Source organism: Phyllostomus hastatus, unplaced genomic scaffold, assembly GCF_019186645.2.
Source record: "Phyllostomus hastatus isolate PE091 unplaced genomic scaffold, TTU_PhHast_1.1 phas_scaffold_129, whole genome shotgun sequence".
NCBI lineage: Eukaryota > Metazoa > Chordata > Mammalia > Chiroptera > Phyllostomidae > Phyllostomus > Phyllostomus hastatus.
Genome location: NW_025334009.1, coordinates 11657166 through 11676419, shown reverse-complemented (window position 1 = coordinate 11676419; position 19254 = coordinate 11657166). Strand labels below are relative to the sequence as shown.

The following is a 19254-nucleotide window of genomic DNA, read 5'->3' as shown; positions in this document are numbered from 1 at the left end:
CTTGTGGTGCAGGTACAGGCGCTAGAGCAGAAACGGCAACCTGCAAGCTCTCTGCTCACGTCAGAACCCGGGCCAGGCTCAGAGCTCAGGGTTGGGAAATCCACGCTATCTCTTGAGAGGAGAATCCAGTGAGTCACACTAGATGGGTGTGAATTGAGTGAGGGAGGGCAGATTTGGGGCCCTCCACGCAAATAATTGACCAAAACACTCCCCAATTCAGTGTTCCACAGTTACGTTCACACTTGCCACCAAACCTGCTTGCCATCGCACCTGTGACTATGCAGTCTGCAAACCGGGTTTTGTGGCACTTGTAGGTTCCAAGGGGGCGGGCGCTCCAGGGAATGCTGCAGGGTGGGGGGAGGATGAAATGGAAGGACTCTGGGCCCTACTCCCCGCGTAGAGCTGTTCCACTTGGATTTGTTTTGTATATTGAAGGTTTGCATAAGATTTTGTTTGAGAAAAGATTCTGCCATCAAAAAGCTTTAGGAAGCTTCCTGTCCTTGGATGGAGGCAGAGCAACAGGCAGAGGCATGCTTAGCACAAGTTTCCTTGGTCCCTCCCTGCAGAAGGGCTCTTCGTCAACTATGTAACAGGCTGTACCTTAGATTTTCCTCGAGGCCCGCTATAAGAAAGAATTCAGGGAATCAATGATTATATGTTATTTATGCCTGTTTTATGAGTGTCACCTCTATCTAAAAATTTTATTTCCCAGCCAAGTGCTAGGGGAAATTTTAATATATTTTTTTCTCTTGGATAATGAGAACTATTTTATGTAATATATAACATGTTTCCCTTTTCACTTTGGCCGCCAGGAAGCTTGGTGCCAACTTCAGGCCACAGTTTAATAATTTAAAACCAGAATGGCCCAAGGGGATTTCGAAATACCGATTTCAAGGCTTCAATCACAGAGATGCTGTTCCAGTCTGAACTACTGGGCTGTCCCTGATGGCTTTATTTCTGTTCTCTTTCTCTATCCCGGACTTGCCCTCTGATTCTAATATAGGTTTTCTCTGGCCCTGACTATACTTTCATAAAATAGAGTCGATTGTTCCTAGGCCCAAATGGGCAATGGGGAAGGGCCTGCTCCCAGGGCCAGTGAGGGCAGTGGAAGGCCCCCTGGCTGGTCTGGGGCCCCAGCCTGGAGAGAAGGCAGGTGCTCAGCAGAGGTGCAGAGGGGTCAGGGTGCTCCAGGTCTGTGGGCTGAGAATCCAGGTGTCTTCCCCAGTGAGCATCCCGGGAGGGTGCCTGATGTGGACGTGGACACTGGGCCTGAGGGCCAGCAGAGCCAAACACCCCGGGGCTCTCAGGGAAGCAGGACTCGCGTGGAGAAAACACCGCTGCCCTCTAAGTGCCCTGCAGCATCCTGACCACCTGGCACTGAGGTCTTTCACTTTAGGGGCACTGTGGAGTTTAGGTGGGGGAACCAGGGCTCTCTGAGGTTAATTCGATACTCAGGCTTGACCAAGCATTGTTCAGAAGGACATGATCATCCTCTACAATGATCTGATCATACTAGGCTCGGATGTGCTCCATGAACTTGCTGAGTTCCTGAGGTTTGGGGGCATCCAACTTCATGGTCAACCCAGAGCTGGCAGACTGGTTTTGTAGACCATTTCCTTCCCCCTCGTAGTTCTTCTTCATGAAGAGCAGCTCCTCCTTGAGAGTCTTGATCTCTGTCTCTGCCAGCTGCAGCCATGTGATGTTGGTGTCACTAAGGACCTTCCGGAGCCCACTGATGTCACTCTCCACAGACTGGCCCGTGGCCAGCTCTGTCTCATACTTGACTGTGAAGTCATCAGCAGCAATCAAGGGCATTGGCAATCTGCAGAACGATGAGGGCATTGCCCATGACCTTGCAAAGCTCTGAGCCCCCAGGCCCTTGATGGTCTTGAAGTAATGTCCTCAGCCTCTGACTCAGAGTCCCTTCTTCTCCAGGTGTTCCGGGACTTTGCTCCCCAATCTCCGACTATCAGCCTCCAGGTGCCTCGCCCTCTCCAGGAAGGAAGACAGGTGGTCACTCAGGCATTGCCTCATCCCCTTCTCACTCTGGGTGCCCCCTCTGCCCCCCCCCAGGCCCCAGGCCACCCCCCCAGGCAGGTCCCCAGACCCTCAGCTGCCCTGGAAGCTGGTGGAGTAAGACACGGAGATCCGGGAGCCTGAGTCCCTGGCGCCTGCACAGACGCTGGTCGCGCTGCTGGCTGGGTGACGGCCTGGAGCGCGGGGCCTGGGAGGTGCTGGAGAAGCTGGAGCACGCGCCAAAGTTCACGTCGCTCCGGGAGGAAGGCGAGAAGCACGGACCCAGGTTCAGCTCAGCCCTGGATTCATCTTAAAAGTTATGACTGAAGAATCGATTTGGATTTCTGGTTTTAAGTCGAACTTTCATTGTTTATAAACAATATTGGGAAATTGAAGATACATGTTACTTAGAAGATTAACTGGTTTGATGTATCGACCTTGGGTAAATAAGGAATGATTTAAGTAATTGGAAGGATTCTTGAGTCAGGCAAATACATGGATAGTTATAAAGGAAATCAAGTGTGATAAATTTATTAATGCCATAATTTCAAATATTGAAAAGAATTTCATGAAATTATAAAAACCTCCTTAACTTCTTGAAATTTGGTACATTTATAATTACAATAATGAGATGTTAAAGATGAACTTAACATTGTTCTACACTGGTGATGTTAATAAACTCAGTATATTTTTTGTAACTAAAATAATCATCCAAGGAAACCTACTATTAAATCTCTGTGAAGATGCTAATCAGAATTTTAAAAACACAACTTTTCTTCCTCTTTATCCTACAGCCCTGTGTCTCCGGAAGCAGCTGTCCCGTGAGTTACGTTCTCTCTTTATGTGAGCCGTGTTTCCCGGCGCCTGGCGTCCTGGCTCGACCAGCGAGGGACCAGGCAGGCCGCTCCCGGGGCTGGAGGGGTTTCCCTACAAGCTTGTCTGTGTCTGTTTGCCTCCCAGTTGGTCCCCAAATGGAAGGGCCACCTCTGTACCCCATGCAAGTGGTAGGGCCTGTTGACAACCCACTCTAACATCTTTTCCTTTGATAGTTTCTCTCCTCTTTAAAAAAGAATTTTTAAAAATCCTCATCCAAGGATATGTTTATGGACTTTAAAGAGAGAAGAAGTTGGGGGTAGGGGGAGAGATTGGTTGCCTCCTGTGTGTGCCCTGACCAGGGATCAAACCTGCAACCTACTTATGTGCCCCGACCAGGAATCGAACCCGCAAGCGTTTGGTGTACAGGACGTTCCTCCAACCAACTGAGCCACCTGGCTGGGGATCTCTCCTCTTTATATGATTACAAGAATATTTGTCTTCTTCTCTTCCATCCACACTAGCAACGTGAGATTAGCTTCAGGGCACCCACAGAGATCACGGCTCTCTTTGCAGGGGGAAGACGAGAAGGGGAAACAAGCGTTTGGAGCACCTTCCAGGCGCAGTGAGGGACTCACGACACGTTGGCCCACTGCAGCCCTCCTAGGGAGGCAGGCACCGTGGCCCCCATTTTAACAACTAGGGTTCACTTTTAGCCACATTATATATTGTCTTACATGTGCACACGAGGTTTTATTGGGCAGCGACGAGGCTAGAAGCTTCAATAAGGAAACACGCAAGGATCAGAAAAGGTCAGGTGCATTGTGGTCCCGGGACAAGGCACGAGTGCATTTGGGTTCCTGCCTTGGGAGGCATGGAGCGTGTTAGAGCTGTTCAACCAGAGGTGGGTGGGGAGGGCGGGTCCGAGTGAGAGGGGCAATCTGGAGACAGAAAGAGCTCTCGCTTTGAGGACAGCTGATAAGATGGTCATTGCAATGTGTTTGATCATCAGAAGCTGTGGCTGAAACTTCAGGTGTCAGAAAAATGGGGCGGAAAAGAATTGCCCTGGCTGTCACCTCCGCCGGGCACTGCGCGCGCCTTATTTTCTTCAGACTTCTAGCAGCCATCGGTGAGGAAACAGGGTCACCATGGAGATCAAGAAGCATGCTCAAATGAACACAGTCAATAACCTGGAAGGCAGGATTCGAAACCTACCACAGGGCCCTCTCAAACTCCCACTGAATCATTAGCAAAATTCCCAGTACCCTCCATCTCTGCTCTGAATTCTTTTTTTTTTTTTAATTCTCACCCAAGGATATTTTCATTGATATTAGAGAGAGAGGAAGGGAGAACAAGAGAGAGGAAGAAACATTGATGGGAGAGAGAAACATCTCTCTAGGATGTGCCCTGACCAGGGAACAAACCCACAACCTAGGTATGTGCCCTGACTGGGGATTGAACCTGCAGCTTTTTCGTGTATAGGACGATGCTTCAACCAACTGAGCCACCCAGCCAGGGCGGAACCCTTCTTTTGCCTAGTTTAAGTGAAACATTTATACTCCTCTGGGGTTGAGTTTCTGTAGGTGACTGAGTGGATGGTTGGGGGCATTTTTTTCCCATGCTCCTGGATACTGGGCCTGAAGGTGGAGCCGACGTCCACCTTGTTCCACATCGTATCTGCCCCTTCCCCCCACCCCCCGCCCTGACGCCTTGGAGCTCTGCAGCTCTCGCCTCCGCACCCCTCCATCATGTCCTCCTCACACCTGCCGCTTCCCAACCGTCTCCTTCTGTTGGCGCAGCTCCGGAATCCTTCAAAACTAACAATTCTAAGATCTAAGACCCATCAGTTCTTCTACGACCTCATCACCAACCTCATCGCTATCATTGATCCCCTTGCCCTTCTCCTTAGCCAGCCTGGGTTCCGTGGCCCAGCGTGATTGTCACTCGTTGCCAACTCCCACGCCTGTCTCTCTCCAATAACTCATCTGACAGAACTCCTGCCTCCATTCCATCCACTTTCCATGGACTCCCCATCTGCTCCCTGGCAGCCGGAGGAGGCTGGAGAATCCACCGAACCATGCTCGCTTGCTCACTTGAGATCCGTGACCACCAGCTTCACATGGGCCCCTTGTGCTCACGCCCCCGCCTTTGTGATCACATTCCTTTGTCTACCCACCCTCACAGTCCCCACCTGACACCCCCCCCCCACACACAGACCTCCAGCACCTCTCAGCCCCCTCCCAGCTGAGGTCTGCGCTTCCTCCTTCACCGAGAAGACAGAAGCACCCGGGGAGCGGCCACACTGCCCCCTCCACGTCTACAAACCTATGAAACACTCTCAGCTGGCCCGTGCATCCGCCCTCGCTCCTGTTGCTGTGGCTGAACCCCGTCACCTACTCAGGTATAAAACTCTAGGAAGTGGCTCCTCACCTGCTTGAACAACCCGCCCCTCTCCTCTGGCTCATCCCCGTCACTCACTCATCAGACACGTGCTGTAATGGCTCCCGGCTTAGAAAGCAAACCAAAAGGAACATCAAAAGCTTTCCGCCTTGTCCGCGTGTCGCTTTTCAACATCCGGTTCATTTCTCTACCTCCCTAAATGCAGCCCGCCTTGGGAGTGGCCAGTAGTCACTGTCTCCAGACTTGGTCAACTTCTTTCTTTCCTTTCGCTCCCTTCAACCAGGGATTCTCCCCACGACTGCACTAAGGGGACTCTTTTCAAGGTGACTAGTGGCCTCAAAAGAGTCAAACCCAATGGTTCATTCTTGGTGCTTCTCTTGCTCAAACTAGAAGCAGCGTGTGACTTAGTTGACCATTCTCTCCTCTCAGCTTCTGGGACATCCCTCTCTTATTCCTCGCCTTAGGGAAATCGGGCCCATCTCTACAGACTCTGTGCGGCAGTGGGCCAGCGGACACATCCCACACCTGAGAGCAAGAACGGGGAGAGGTGCGCCCTGACCGGTGTTGCCCAGTTGGTTTGGCGACGTTCTGCAAAGTGAAAGGTGGCCAGTTCGATTCCTGGTCAGGGCACATGCCTGGGTGGCGAGTTCAGCTCATTTGGGGAGTGTGCGAGAGGCAACTGATCGATGTTTCTCTCTCTCTCTTTCTCCCTCCCTTCCCCTCTCTCTAAAAATAAATGAACACCATCTTAGAAGGAAAGAGAGGGAGAGGGGGAGAGAGAGAGAGAGAGAGAAAGAGAAAGAGAAAGAGAGAAAGAGAGAGAGAGAGAGAGAGAAAGAAAGAAAGAAAGAAAGAAAGAAAGAAAGAAAGAAAGAAAGAAAGAAAGAAAGAAAGAAAGAAAGAAAGAAAGAAAGAAAGAAAAAGAAAAAGAAAGAAAGGAAGGGAGAGAAGGAAAAAGAAAAAGAAAAGAAAAAGATAGGGAAGGGTTTTCATCCAAGGGTAGCACATTTTCTAGTTTTTATAGTTCCTTAGCTGCTCCAGTTTCTGGCAGCGGTGGGTCTGAGTGTTCCTCTGTCCTCTGACCTTGGGTTTGACCGCTGGGTATGTGAGCTATGTGACCAACCTTTCAGATAGGCTTCGTGGAAGCTCTCAAAGGCATGTTTGTGCTTAAGGGCCTCCTGATTTCTCCGGTCAGCTGTCAGGGCTGGAGTTGTTGGCAAGGCTTTAGCCATTCATATCTAATCCCCGGCCCTGATTAATGGAGGCGGTTTCGCTTTCATTGTCCCTCTGAGGCAACCTGTCTCCTTGGCGGCTGGAGGAGAAGCCGCTCCCAGGTCTGTGGCCATTTATGGGCAGAGCCAGCACCCTGCTGTGTTTCCTGCAGAACGCATTGGGGTTGGAGGCGTGGGTCACCTCCTGCCAGGTGACCTTGGAAAGTCACTGTTCCAGCCTCGACTAACTGCTCCCTGAGCATCATTTCCCTCATCTTAAAAACTATTTAAAAATCCTTCTCCCTTGCCGTCCCCAGCTTTCCCCTCTCTTCTGGGCCATTACCGACAGCACACAAACGTGCTCTGTGTTCCTACCTTAAACCAGCATGCTCTGGGGACTCCCACCCCCTCCACCTGTTACTCCGTTGCTCACCTCCTCTTCAGAGACCTTACAAAGAGACAACTGTGCGCACTACCCCTGATATGTTTGCTTCCGTTCCCCCTAAAACATCTCTGGTCGAGACATCTCCTTGGAGAGTGCTCTGGGCCAGGTCAGTTGCTAAGGCCAGTGGCCGCTCTAGGGCTCTGTCTGACGTGCACAGGGGGTCACTTTCTCCTCTGAGACACCCTCCCCGCTGGGGTCCAGGGCTGCCACCTTCTCTTCCCGCCTCGCTGGCTGGTGCGGCCTCGTTTCCCGGATCACTGACTACTTAGGTCCTGAGGTTCAGCCTCCATACCTTTCTTCTTTCCTTTTTTTCAGTCCTCACTGGAGGGTATGTTTTGGTTTTCAGAGAGGAAGGAAGAGAGAAAGAAACAGAGAGAGAGTCTGATGGGAGTAGAGAGTAATATAGAGCAGTTGCCTTCCACATGCACCCAGACCAGGGGTCAAAGCCGCAACCAAGGTGCATGCCCTGATCGGGAACCGAACGGGCAACGTTTTGGTGCACGACCAGGACTTTCATCATTTTTATCTACGTCCCCTCAGTGAGCTCATCTGACCTCATGGTTTTAAAAACCAGCCACGTGCCGATGGCGCTCATATTTACATCTGCAGCCCAGCCTCTTCCCTGGCCCCCAGACTCACCCAGCATCTCCTCTCAGATGTGTAATTGGCGCCTTGAACTTGGCACATCCGGGGCTGAACCCTGATTGTCCCCCAAATGTTTTTCTCCCGTTGTTGCCCCCATGCCAGTTAAAGGTGATCTTTCCAGTTCCTTGCTAGCATTCCTCTCTCTTGCACGCCACCTCACTGGATCCTTCAGTTTTGGGGCTGCATGTCTTCCTCCCTGGTTTCACTTTGTTTTTGAATATGTAGAGCATTTATGTAGTTCAAAGTTTTAATATCAAAATGAGATGAAAATGCATCCTTAGAGAAGTGTCCGTCCTTCCATACCCTCTACTGCATTTTTCAATGTTTCTTTTGAAAAATATGTGTATCTCCCCCTTTTTCTTACACCAAAGTTGGCATACTACATGCATTGCTTTTTATCTTTCTTCTTCATTCAATATGTTCTGGAGATCACTCCAGTTCACAGAGACTTTGTCATTTGTATCACAGCTGCATAAGAATTTCATTGTTATGGCGCTAAGTGAAATGAGCCAGTCAGAGAAAGACAAACACCTCATGATTTCACTTATATGTAGAATCTGATGAACAAAATTAACTGACAAATAAAATAGAAACTGACTCATAGAGAACAGACTGAAAGCTGTGAGAGGGGAGGGGACTTGGGGGCTGGGTGAAGAAGGAAGGGATGAAGCAGAGAAGAAAACAAACAAGTCATAGACGACAGTATGGTGATTCCCAGAGGGAAAGGAGGGTAGGGGCAGGTAGAGGGGGGTAAAAGTGGGGTAAATGGTGATGAAAGAGACTTGACTTGGGTTGACAAACATACAATACAATATACAGATGACGTATTATAGTGCCGTATACCTGAAACCTATATAATTTTATTAACCAGTGTCACCCCAATAAATTCTGTCAAAATAAATTTCACTGTACGAATGTAATTTATGCAACCAGACCCCTAGTGATGAACATTGGAGTTGTCTGCAGCCCTTTGCTGTTAAAATAAAGCTGCGATGAGTGACCTTGTGTGCGTGTTGTTGTGTACGTTGGACGGTATCTTCCGGGTGGGCTCCTGGAGCTGTGGTTGGAGGAGAGGGTCCGAGGAGCTGCTCAGGGCTCGTGCTCCAGTGCAGGGGGCGTGTTCTCCAGTGTGCGCTTTAGATAGGACCCAGGAGGACAATGGAGAAGGAAGAATCTCCCAGACCATGGGGTTGAGGGGCCAAAAAGCAGTATTTGGGGAGCCCTTCCCAGGGAGCAGAACTGGAGCTAGTCATGGAATGTTCTGTACCTCCAGGCTGGGGAGGCCCTTGCATTAGTTGCTTAGAATTTCAGAGCAGGGTCTGCTGTTTCTCTTCTTTCAACCTTTTGGAGTCGGCCTCTTGGGGCCGTGCAGTTCGAATATGGTTTCCTGCCTGCTGGATCTGTTCGTTTCTGATAGAGGGGCGTGGCTGTCTCCAACTACGAGAGTGGATTCACCTATTTTTTTTTATCTTTGATTTTCTCTAGTAGGGCTTTTGCATTTATCCTGCTTATTATTCTAGTGTTCATGGAGCTTTGATGTCTAGGGAATTCATCTGGAGAAATTTTAAGGTCCTGCTTCTTTAAATATTTCTGTTTCTTTCTCTTTCTCTTCTATTTTTGGCATCCCCATGATGTGCATATTATACCTTTTATAGTTGTCCCGTAGTTCCTGGATATTCTGTTCCATTTCCTCAGTCATTTTTCTCTTTGCTTTTTCAGTTTTTTTTAAGGTTTTATTTATTTATTTTTAGAGAGGGAAGGGAGGGGGAGAGAGAGAGAGAGAGAGAGAGAGGGAAACATCAATGTGCGGTTGCTGGGGGTCATGGCCTGCAACCCAGGCATGTGCCCTGACTGGGAATCGAACCTGCGACACTTTGGTTCACAGCCCGTGCTCAATCCACTGAGCTATGCCAGCCAGGGCTTTTTCAGTTTTGAAAGTTTGTATTGCTACACCCTCCAAGCCAGGGAGTCTTTCCTCCGCCATGTCCAGTCTACTAAAGGAGCCCATCACAGGAATTCTTCATTTCTGTTACAGTATTCTTTATCTCTGACATTTTCTTTTCTTAGAATTTCTAGCTCTGCTTCCATTACCCATCTGCAATTATCTACTTTCCCATGAGAGCCCTTAACATAGTAATTATAGTTATTTTAAAGCCCTGGTTTGATCCTTCTAACATCCCTGCCCTATTGGAGGCTGGTTCTGATGCCTCCCTATGTGTCTTCAGGTTGTGTATGACACCTTTCAGTACGCTTTGTGATTTTTGTTGAAAGCTGGACATCGTGCATTGCACGCTGGGTTCTGACACCTTGTCTTTTCAGTTTCTAGCCAACTCGGTCAAGAGTAACCCTGCCAAACCTGATGCAGAGACAAATCACGCCCCGATGGATTTAGAGTCTGATGCAATGGCTGACTTTCTTCCCCTTAGGGAAAGGGCGAGCATATTTTCCCCGACTGTTTGGTGATCAGAAAGGAGGCCTGTGGTGTTATTAGGTCTGTTCTCCACAACTTATCGGCTCTCTCCCTCCCAGACACATAGTAATTGTATTTCTCTAATCTTCTGTCATTTGTGAAGCCTCTGACCCGTTCTGGATGTGGGTTATGAATGGAATTAAAGGTTCAGGGCAGAACTTTCACTCGATGGTGGGAGACCTTCTGGAATTCTTTTTCTGTCTTCCATGTCAACCAGCAATGTTTCCTGTGCTGGCTACTGCGTGAAGATGTGCGGCGCCAGGTCCCCTGCTGACCTGCAGGGGGCACTAGTTTCACCGGGAAATGAGCCTCTATGCCACGGTGACCTGGGGGTTACCTGTGAACTAAGCCTGTTGCAGCTGGACCTGACTGATACACCTTCCTCAGGTCCGGAGTCACACGTCACCTTTTCCTGACGGACCCCCTGTATAAAACAACACACCCACCCTGACGTTCCAGCCCCTTCCTCACTTTCTACTTTTCCATAACGTCTGTCTCCAGCTAACATTATAGGGTTCGCTCATTGGCTTTGTTTATTGTCCGTCTCCCGTTGCTGTCAACCGCAGGCCCATGAAGTCAGGGATGGTCTGACTTTGGGTTCTGCGGGAGGCAGATCCTGAGAAAGGGGCTTGGGGGCCATTTGTTCATTGAGAGGCCGCCCTGGGCAGCACCAGAGAGAGTCAGGGAGGAGAGAGAAGGAAGGGAGTAAAACCGGTCAAAGACGCATTATTACTCAGCATGTGACTGCTGTGGACAGCTGGAGCTCAGCCCTTTGGAGATCCTCTGAGAAGTCCTGTCCAACCAGGCTCAGAAATATCTAGAGACAGAAAAAGAGGAGTTTGTCCCATTTGTCCCCAACTCCCGGCCCTTACTGGCTGCAGGTTGCCCTGAGGGCATCCACATCCAGCACAAGCAGACACAGGTAGGCAGCCCGTGTGTGGGCTGAGCAAGCTTCCAGAATGCCAGAAAAAATCCCCAGGTGGAGAAGCAGAGGGTTACACTAGTGCCCCCCCTCCAATGGGAGTTGCCCCTCCAGCTGCAGGTGGGTCAGGGGGCCATGCAACGGGGGCAGCCACAGCATCTGCCATAGGGATTTTAATTGTTATTCCCTGATGCAGCACCAGTAGCTAAAATGTCTTTGACAAATTTTTGTAATAAATGAATGAGTAAACAAATACAAGAATGCACATTTGCTGGGTGTGTCCCCTGCATCCATCTTCTGTTTTCTGATCAACACTTTCTCTCTATTTACCCTGGAGAAACCACCTCTCCCAATTTCCCTCCCTAGAGCTTTGGCTGGGATTGGCCCAACCACTTGTTCCTGGGTATGGGCCACGCCCACATCCCAAAGGTTTCATCCAATCAACACCTCTTCTTTTCTCCCATCCCCCCCCCACCACAGTAATTTGCTCAGGGGCAGACACAGAACTCCTTTGGGACCAATGAGAGAGAGGGAATTCCAGGGCGTGCCTGCTCTCTCTTTCTCTTGAGTGATGTGATACACAGATGTGAGGACTGGAACAGCCACAGCCACTCTGCTGCCACGAGAAAGCCTGGAACTTCTGAGCCAACTGCAGGAAGCCCAAGAGAAAGCCAATAAAAAGGCAGAAAGGAGCGGGAGGAAATCTGAGTCTTTGGAGACATCCTCTGGAACTGCTAGATCGAGTCTCACTTGAAGCCAGAACTATTGATAAATCTGGATTTGAATGAACACACCCAATAAAAATTCTTAACTACTCTGAATCAGTTCATGGGACATTTTCTGTCACTTGTGCCTTAAAGAGTCCTCCCTGACTTATATTTAACTCACAGGTTTGCTGCGAGGTTTAAATAAAACAGCATACAAAAAATAAATACTCAATGAACGGTAACCAATACTGTTCTTATGACATTTTGTATAGAGGTCTGCACACGTTTAATTCTATATCCTAGCTTTGCCATGTTTCTGTGTATCTTTCCGGTATTATTTAATTTTCACCCCCAAAGAGGAGAGGCCGAGGGAGGGGCTGGCCAGCTGGAGCCTCGGTGAGCAACGCAGAGCCCACGACGCGGTCCACATTCCTGTTACATGTCCTTTCCATCCCCTGGTGCTGTTTGCCTGCATCCAGCGAACATGTAAATGTTTGCAGTAAAGTGCTGCGAGTGCCTCTTCCAGAAATCCGAACCCACACGAAAACAATGGCAACAAGAAAAAGGTGCAAACTTTCCCTAACAGGCACTGATTTCGAAAGCGTGATAAAGAGGTTATTGTGCGTCCGAACTTTTCACACAAGAATCGGAGGAGATTTAACACCAGGAATAACAAACAGAGGAAGAGCAGCTAATGCGGAGCAGATGTGCCTTTCGGGGGAGCGCGCAGCATCCTCACGTCCTTTCCCCGGGACCCTCGGGCTCCAGGGGACCGAGGGCTGGTTTCTCTAGTTTACAATGAAGTCAGTGCCGCGGGGGAGCCAGCAGATACAGCTGCTTTGATGTCGTGGGTGGGGAGTGGACTGCAGATTTTCAGGACCTGCTCTGTGGCAGGCATTCATTGCACTAGTCCTGACTGCAGCTCCATTTTACAGGTGAGAAAGCCGAGGCTCTGCAAGTGTCCGTCAGTCACTCCCTGAAGGGCGCACAGCCAGCATGACAGTGGGTCAGTTCTAGGGCTGACTCATTGCCTACCCCACGCTTCTGCAAACGGGGGCGACATATGAGCAGAGGAAAAGAGTCCTGGTCAAATCAGTTTGAGAAATGCTGATGTGTAGAACATAACAACAGCTTTACTGAGGTATCATTGATATGCAATAACTATATATATTTAAACCAGGCAGCTGGATAAGTTTGGATATACGTCTATGCCTGTGAAACCATCCCCGCCATTAGGATAGTGAACACATCCATCACTCCCAAAAGTTTTCCCCGGCCCCTTCGGAGATCCCAGCCCCGCCCCGCCCCCCTCACCCCGATCTCAGACAACCGCTGACACTATGTCTGAGTCTCCCTCTACAAATGAGGCGAAATGTGTTTTTGATCCATAATAACGTTGGAAAACTGGAAGGGGTTTTCTTACACTTTCTGTCACTGTCGATTAGTTACGTTTTTGGGAGTTTTATAGAAATGGAATCACATGTGCTCTTTTTTTTTTTTTGGCCCGTCTTCTTTTACTCAGCCTAGTAACTTTGAGATTTATTCATCTTCTTGCATGTCTGTTCTTTTATATTCCTGAGTAGTATTCCCTTGTGGGAATGTGCCAGAATTTGTTTCTCTGTTCACCGATAGATGGATATTTAGGTTGTTTCCAGTTCGGGGGCTATTACAAATAAAGTTGTTATGAACATTCATAGTCAAGTTTTTATATGCCATAAGCTTTCTTTTTTTCTTAGATAAATACCTACAAGGGGAATGGCTAACTCACATGGCAAGGATATGTTTCACTTTATAGAAACTGTTACAATGTTTTCTGAAGTGGTGGCACCATTTTCCTTCCCGCCAGCAGCGTGTGGGCACTCCAGTTCCTCCTCGTCAGCACGCAGAACAACCAGGCTTTTTGATTTTTGCCGTCTCAACAGGTGTGTGGCAGAGTCAAATTTCCTTGTGGTTTTGATCTGTGTTCCCCACAGGGCGCCTGCAGCATGTGGCGTGGCAAGGCCTCGAACCGTTAAGCTAAAGAAGGCTCCAAGAGGCCCTCCTTAAAAATGAAACCACCTTCAGGGCAGTGTTATGAATTTTCTTGCTTTTTGTTTCATCCCAAATAAAAATGGCTATTTTAAAAAGAGCAGAGTAAATAGCACAATCTTAATGGTATTCCGTTGCTAACATTTATCAGTGGCTTCCCATGTGCCAGACATTCTGCATCTCATTTAATTCTCTCGACCAACCCCTGGCCACGAGTTTCTCCTTACAAATAAGGAAATCGAGGCTTGGGGAGCTTACATGACTTCTCAAGGTCACATACCTGGACTCCATTTAGGTGTCCCCACAAATTCATATGTTGAAGTCCTATTGCCAGTGTGGCTGTATTTTAAAAATTAAAAAAAAAATATGTTCATAGATTTTAGAGGGGAAGGGAAGGAGAGAGAGAGAGAAACATTGATCCCATACATGCCCCAACTGGGGATCGAACCCACAACCTAGGCATGAGCCCTGACCGGGAATCAAACCCATGACCTTTTCATGTATGGGACGGCGCTCCCACCACCTGAGCCACCCCAGCCGTGGCCGTGCGGCTGTATTTTCAGCAAGGAAGTTATTACGGCTCAGCGAGGTCACGAGAGTGGGTCTCTGGTCTGCGATAATGTGTCCTTCTAAGAAGAGCCACCCTCGAGCTGGCAGGCTCTCCGTGCGGGCACACGAGGAAGAGTGTGCACAGCAAGGAAGCGACTGTCTGCTTCCCCAGGAGGGGGCTCTCACCAGACACCGACCCTGCTGGCACCTTGATCTTGGACTTCTCACCTCCAGAACTGTGAGGAAGTTCATGTCTGCTGTGTGAGCCTGTCTGTGGTGTGGCCACGGCCGCCCGAGCAAGCTAAGCCAGTTGACAGCCTGACACGGGGATCGTAAGCACCAGATACCTCATTCATCACCCATTCAGACGTGTCTGCGCTTCAACAAGTGGCACTACTAGTGTCAGTATTTAAACTGAGGTGAGAAGTGGATCTAAAACTTGGTATCGTGGTGTATAGGCCTATTCTAACATCATGGTTATTCCTTAAAGCCATTTCACTAAATCTGGACCTTGGGGGGAAAAACATTTTTTTTTCTGAGCATGAAAGCAGGTTGGAAATGTTGCGCCCAGTAATAGTAGTTGGACTTACGGTTTATGAAATACTTAAGTGGGAAAGTATTTGCTTAAATCTCTGCCTGCTATTATAGTTGAAGGTTTGGTGATAGTATTTGCCCTTCGCCTGAACTTTCTGGGTTTCGAAACCATGTGGAAATGTAGTTTGTCTTACAGAAAAAAATAAGGTCAGGGAACTTTTGAAGAACTGACACCAAGAAGTGCCTTTAGCTGAGTATCTCACGTCGAGAGAATGATTGTCTGGTGTGCGAACGCTCTTGGCCTTCTTCTTCTCCTCTCCCTGCTTTGAAAACACCGTGAGCTGCTGTCTGGCTGTGGACCACTTTCTTCCACATGTTGGCTGGTCTCCGCCTTACCTCTGCTGGCAGAGCCCCTTCGCAGGGAGTGGGTGTCGGCCCCTCCCCAGAAGACAGGGCTGTGGGCAGGGATTTGCCAGTAGATGGATAATGTGGGCTGCCTTTGGCTCCTCTTTCTTCCCTTGTTGCAGGAAGGTCCCATTCCTGTTTCCCTTGGTGGTGGAGGCGGGGGGGGGGCGCGGGGAGATTGTGCAGACAGCTTTGTGTGTGCTACTTTTTAAAAAATCCTCACCTGAGGATATATTTATTAATTTTAGAGAGAGAGGAGTGGGGGGAGAGAATAAGAGAGGGGAGAAGGGGAGAGAGAGATATCAGTTTCTCCTGCATGCACCCCGATGGGGATCAAACATGCAACCTAGGTATGTGCCGTGACCGGGAACTGAACCTGCCACCCTTTGATGCATGGGATGATGTTCCAGCCCAGGACTGTGTGCGCTGTTCTTGATCCACATCCCGGTTTCTAACCGGCCTTCCCTCTGATGAGTACTTTGGCCTTAATGGATGTAGCATCTTCAACATCCCCTGCTGGCTGTCCGTAGACAATTCAGAATGTACAAAAGGGTGGATGGATGGATGGATGGATCTGTTGGGAAGAAGAGCCCACAATCTCAACCACAACTGTTACTAACATTTGCAGTGAACTTCCTCCTTTGATGTGCATGGATACACTTAGATGCATGAGCATGTGCGTGTTTCAGATCATACCGGGTACGTTGTTAAGGAACCAGAGTTTTTCAGGCATCTAGTCGTTAAGTGATTTCTGATTGTTTACTGTTACAAAACTGCCATGAACGTTGTTATGCAAATGTTTAAAAATCTCACATGCCATGATTTTCTTACGATAAATTCCTCAGCGGTGACTGCCAGGGAGGACAGGACTTTAAATAGAACTGGGTTTTTGACACTTAGAGACTCAGGTTGTTTGTGCGGAGAAGAGGTGGAGGGGGAAGAGGAAGTGATTTGAGTGTAAGGGTCTAGCTCCAGTTGACTATCAGCCAGTGCGGTATAGGTAGAGCATCTTCAGGACCAGAAGTAATTTAGAAATAAAACATGATTAAGTTTACATGGAATTTAAATGCAACTTTCCAGCTATGCATGTACAAAGAGGCATTTCTATACTCACCAGTAGGCATGATATATGATGCACGATATATTTTGATAAAATAATTTACTTATAGAGAGGTTTTCTGGTTGAATTCAATCAACTGGACCAACTGTTAACTTACTAAAAAAGTAAGAATACATTGATTGAAGTAGACTAAGAAAGAGGTCTCAGGATTGCAAATTGGTGCAGCCATGATGGAAAACCATATGGAAATTCCTCAAAAAACTAAAAAATATCAACTATCATATGACCCAGCAATTCTACTTGTGGATATTTATCCAGAGAGATCCAAAACACTAACTGGGAAAATATATGCACCGCCCTGTTCCTTACAACATTGTATACAGTAGCCTGAGGGTCCGTTGATAGACGGTTGGATAAAGAAGAGGCGGGGCATACATTTAACGGGATGTCGCTGGGCCCCCAAAAGGATGAAATCCTACGCTTTGCAACAGCGTGGATGGACCCAGCAGGTATCGTGCTGAGTGACACGTCAGGCAGAGACAAGTACCATACAATTTCACTTACATGTGGAATCTAAAGAGCAAAATAAATGAATAAACAAAATGGAAACATCCAGAGATAAGAGAAGAGACTGATGGCTGCCAGGTGGGAGGGGAGCTAAGGGCTGGGTGAACCAGTGAAGGGTCAAGAGGTACAAATTGTCAGTTACAAAGCAGCCGCGGGAAGTAGGGTCCCACTACATGTAGTAACTACGTAGGGGGCGCTAGACCTATGGGAGGGCACTCTGTAAGTCATATAAGTATCTAACCACTATGTTGTGCACTTGAAACCAGTATAATATTGAATGTCAACTGTAAGAGAAAACAGTTTTAAAAAGAGCCCTCAGAAGCAGGCATTCTCATACACGCTATTGGGTCTATAAATGGGTTCTACTTCTTTGCAGGGCGATGTAGTGATAGCCATAACAATTAAAATATACATTTTCCTTGACAAAGGAATTCCAATTTTAGGAACTTATTTTATAGAAATACTTACCCATGGTGACAAGATATAGGTGCCAGCATGGAATGTTGGCAGCAGCATTACTCCTAACAATCAACAACGCGTCCCAACCGGGAGTGGGGGCAGGGGGGAGGGAAGCTGTTCAAATCAGTTCCCGTCCACCCACGTGAAGGAAACTCACTCACGCGGCCATTAGAGACATGAGTTGTGTCAACATGGGGCATTTCTCCCTCACTGCTACGCTCACAAAAAGGGACAATATGTGGGGTGTGCTAACGTGTGTGTAAAGAAGCCCTCTACCTGAACATGTACAAAATATTTCTAGCAGCACACTGAGAAACTGCTAGAATAGCAGTCTATTCTCGGGGAATAGTGGAGCTGGAGAAAAGGAGGGGAAGGGAGACCGCTTGTTCACTGCTTGAAAAAGCTTAAACTAGGGAGTAAATCCAATCCATGGGAGAACGTAAATAAATAAGCAAACGAACAGATAGAGGACTTTACTGTCAAACCCTTGGTCCACCTGCAGATGTCCTGCCGTAGCTGATCCTGGGCAACGAGGAGCAGGGATGCTTGGGAAGCCCTTTCATTCCAAAGGCCATTGACTAGATGTGCAAGGGCTATTCTACCCTACCAGGGCCCCACACTTCCCCTGGCTCTTCTTTCAGGGTTTGCCATAACATCAAACCTCCTAGAAGAATAAAGGTGCCCAACGTGATTAGGTTGTTTGGTGACTTAAAAATCAGTGAGGTTTTCTTTCTGGCAATATGGTAAAAAATAAATGACCAGCTATCTGGGAATCTTTCCTGGTTCTGAACACCTCAAATGGCTGAATAAAATATCAGAATGAATAATGGATTTTGAAGCTGGCAAGAAATAAAGTCAGTGCTCAGAAGCCAGGAAAAATAAAAAGAAAAACTCTAATCTAGGAGAAGGAGCGAGTGCTGACGTCAGCACTCACCTCGGGCACGTCTGGATTTAGGGAGCTGGCTCCCACACAGCGGACACCAGGCAGAGCCTGGGGCTCTGGCCTGGGTGCGGTCAGGTTGGAGGGGTTGAATAGAGCTGGACTTCTTTAGTGGGTGAAGCAGGATAACACCTTCCCCACAGAGAGACACTGGAAGGAGTCTTTCTTGCTTTGGCCTCCTTGGCTGTTAGTGGAATTAAAAAAAAAAAAAAAAAGGAGAAGCCATCCCCTGAGAACACAGAAACACTGAACCGTAAATCTGCGCTGTATGTACTACATGTGAGCAGAGAATAAACCTGAGCCAGAAATGTAGGCGAAAGACGCGGTGAGGCAGCAGCGCCCCAGGCAATTGGCAGCCGTAAACACAAATCATTTGTCGAGAAACGTATTCTAAACAAAGATAAATTTCCAAGAAACACGACCTCACAGCCAAAGATTGCATAACAGACAGGGAACGCGCCGCCGCGGAGAGACAGCGAGCGGAGGCCGCGGACTGCAGGAGTTAACGCGCGGACTGCGGACACCGCGTCACCGGAGACAGGACGCAGAATAAACAAGCGCGATTTCCTTCAAGACGGCGAGGGCGACGCTGGAAATACGACTCAGAAGTAAGACTCTGTGAAAATGGACACGGCAGTTTTTTGAAAGAAGAACCGCCTAGAGTTTTTTTTTTAGGTGAAAACATGTAAATAATGAAAACGGCAAATTCAAAGACGTGGTATCCCGAGACATGACACACAACTGGAGAGGGAGTTAGCGAACTGGAAAATAAAACTGAAGAAATTTCTCAGGATGTAGTCTAAAGAATGAGTGAGAAATAGTTAATATTCACAAAATATTTCCTACGTACCATGTACTGTGTTGTGCTGTGTATATGCTTTATTTTATTTAATCATTACAGAAAACATGTAAGTATGTTATTATTAGTATCTATATTTTGCATAACTCCTCTATGCCTTATTCTTCTCATGCAGAAAGTGAGGATGGGCACTGGCTGGTGTGGCTCAGTGGATTGAGCTCCTGCCTGTGAACTGGAGGGTCATGGGTTCGATTCCCAGTCAGGGCACAGGCCTGGGTTGCGAG

The 19254-nt window shown here is 48.2% G+C and overlaps 1 pseudogene; it reads right to left on the bottom strand.

Moving 5' to 3' along the window:
- Positions 1–1512: 1512 nt before the first annotated feature.
- On the bottom strand, positions 1513–4501 carry LOC123830739 (annotated as a pseudogene).
- Positions 4502–19254: the final 14753 nt, after the last annotated feature.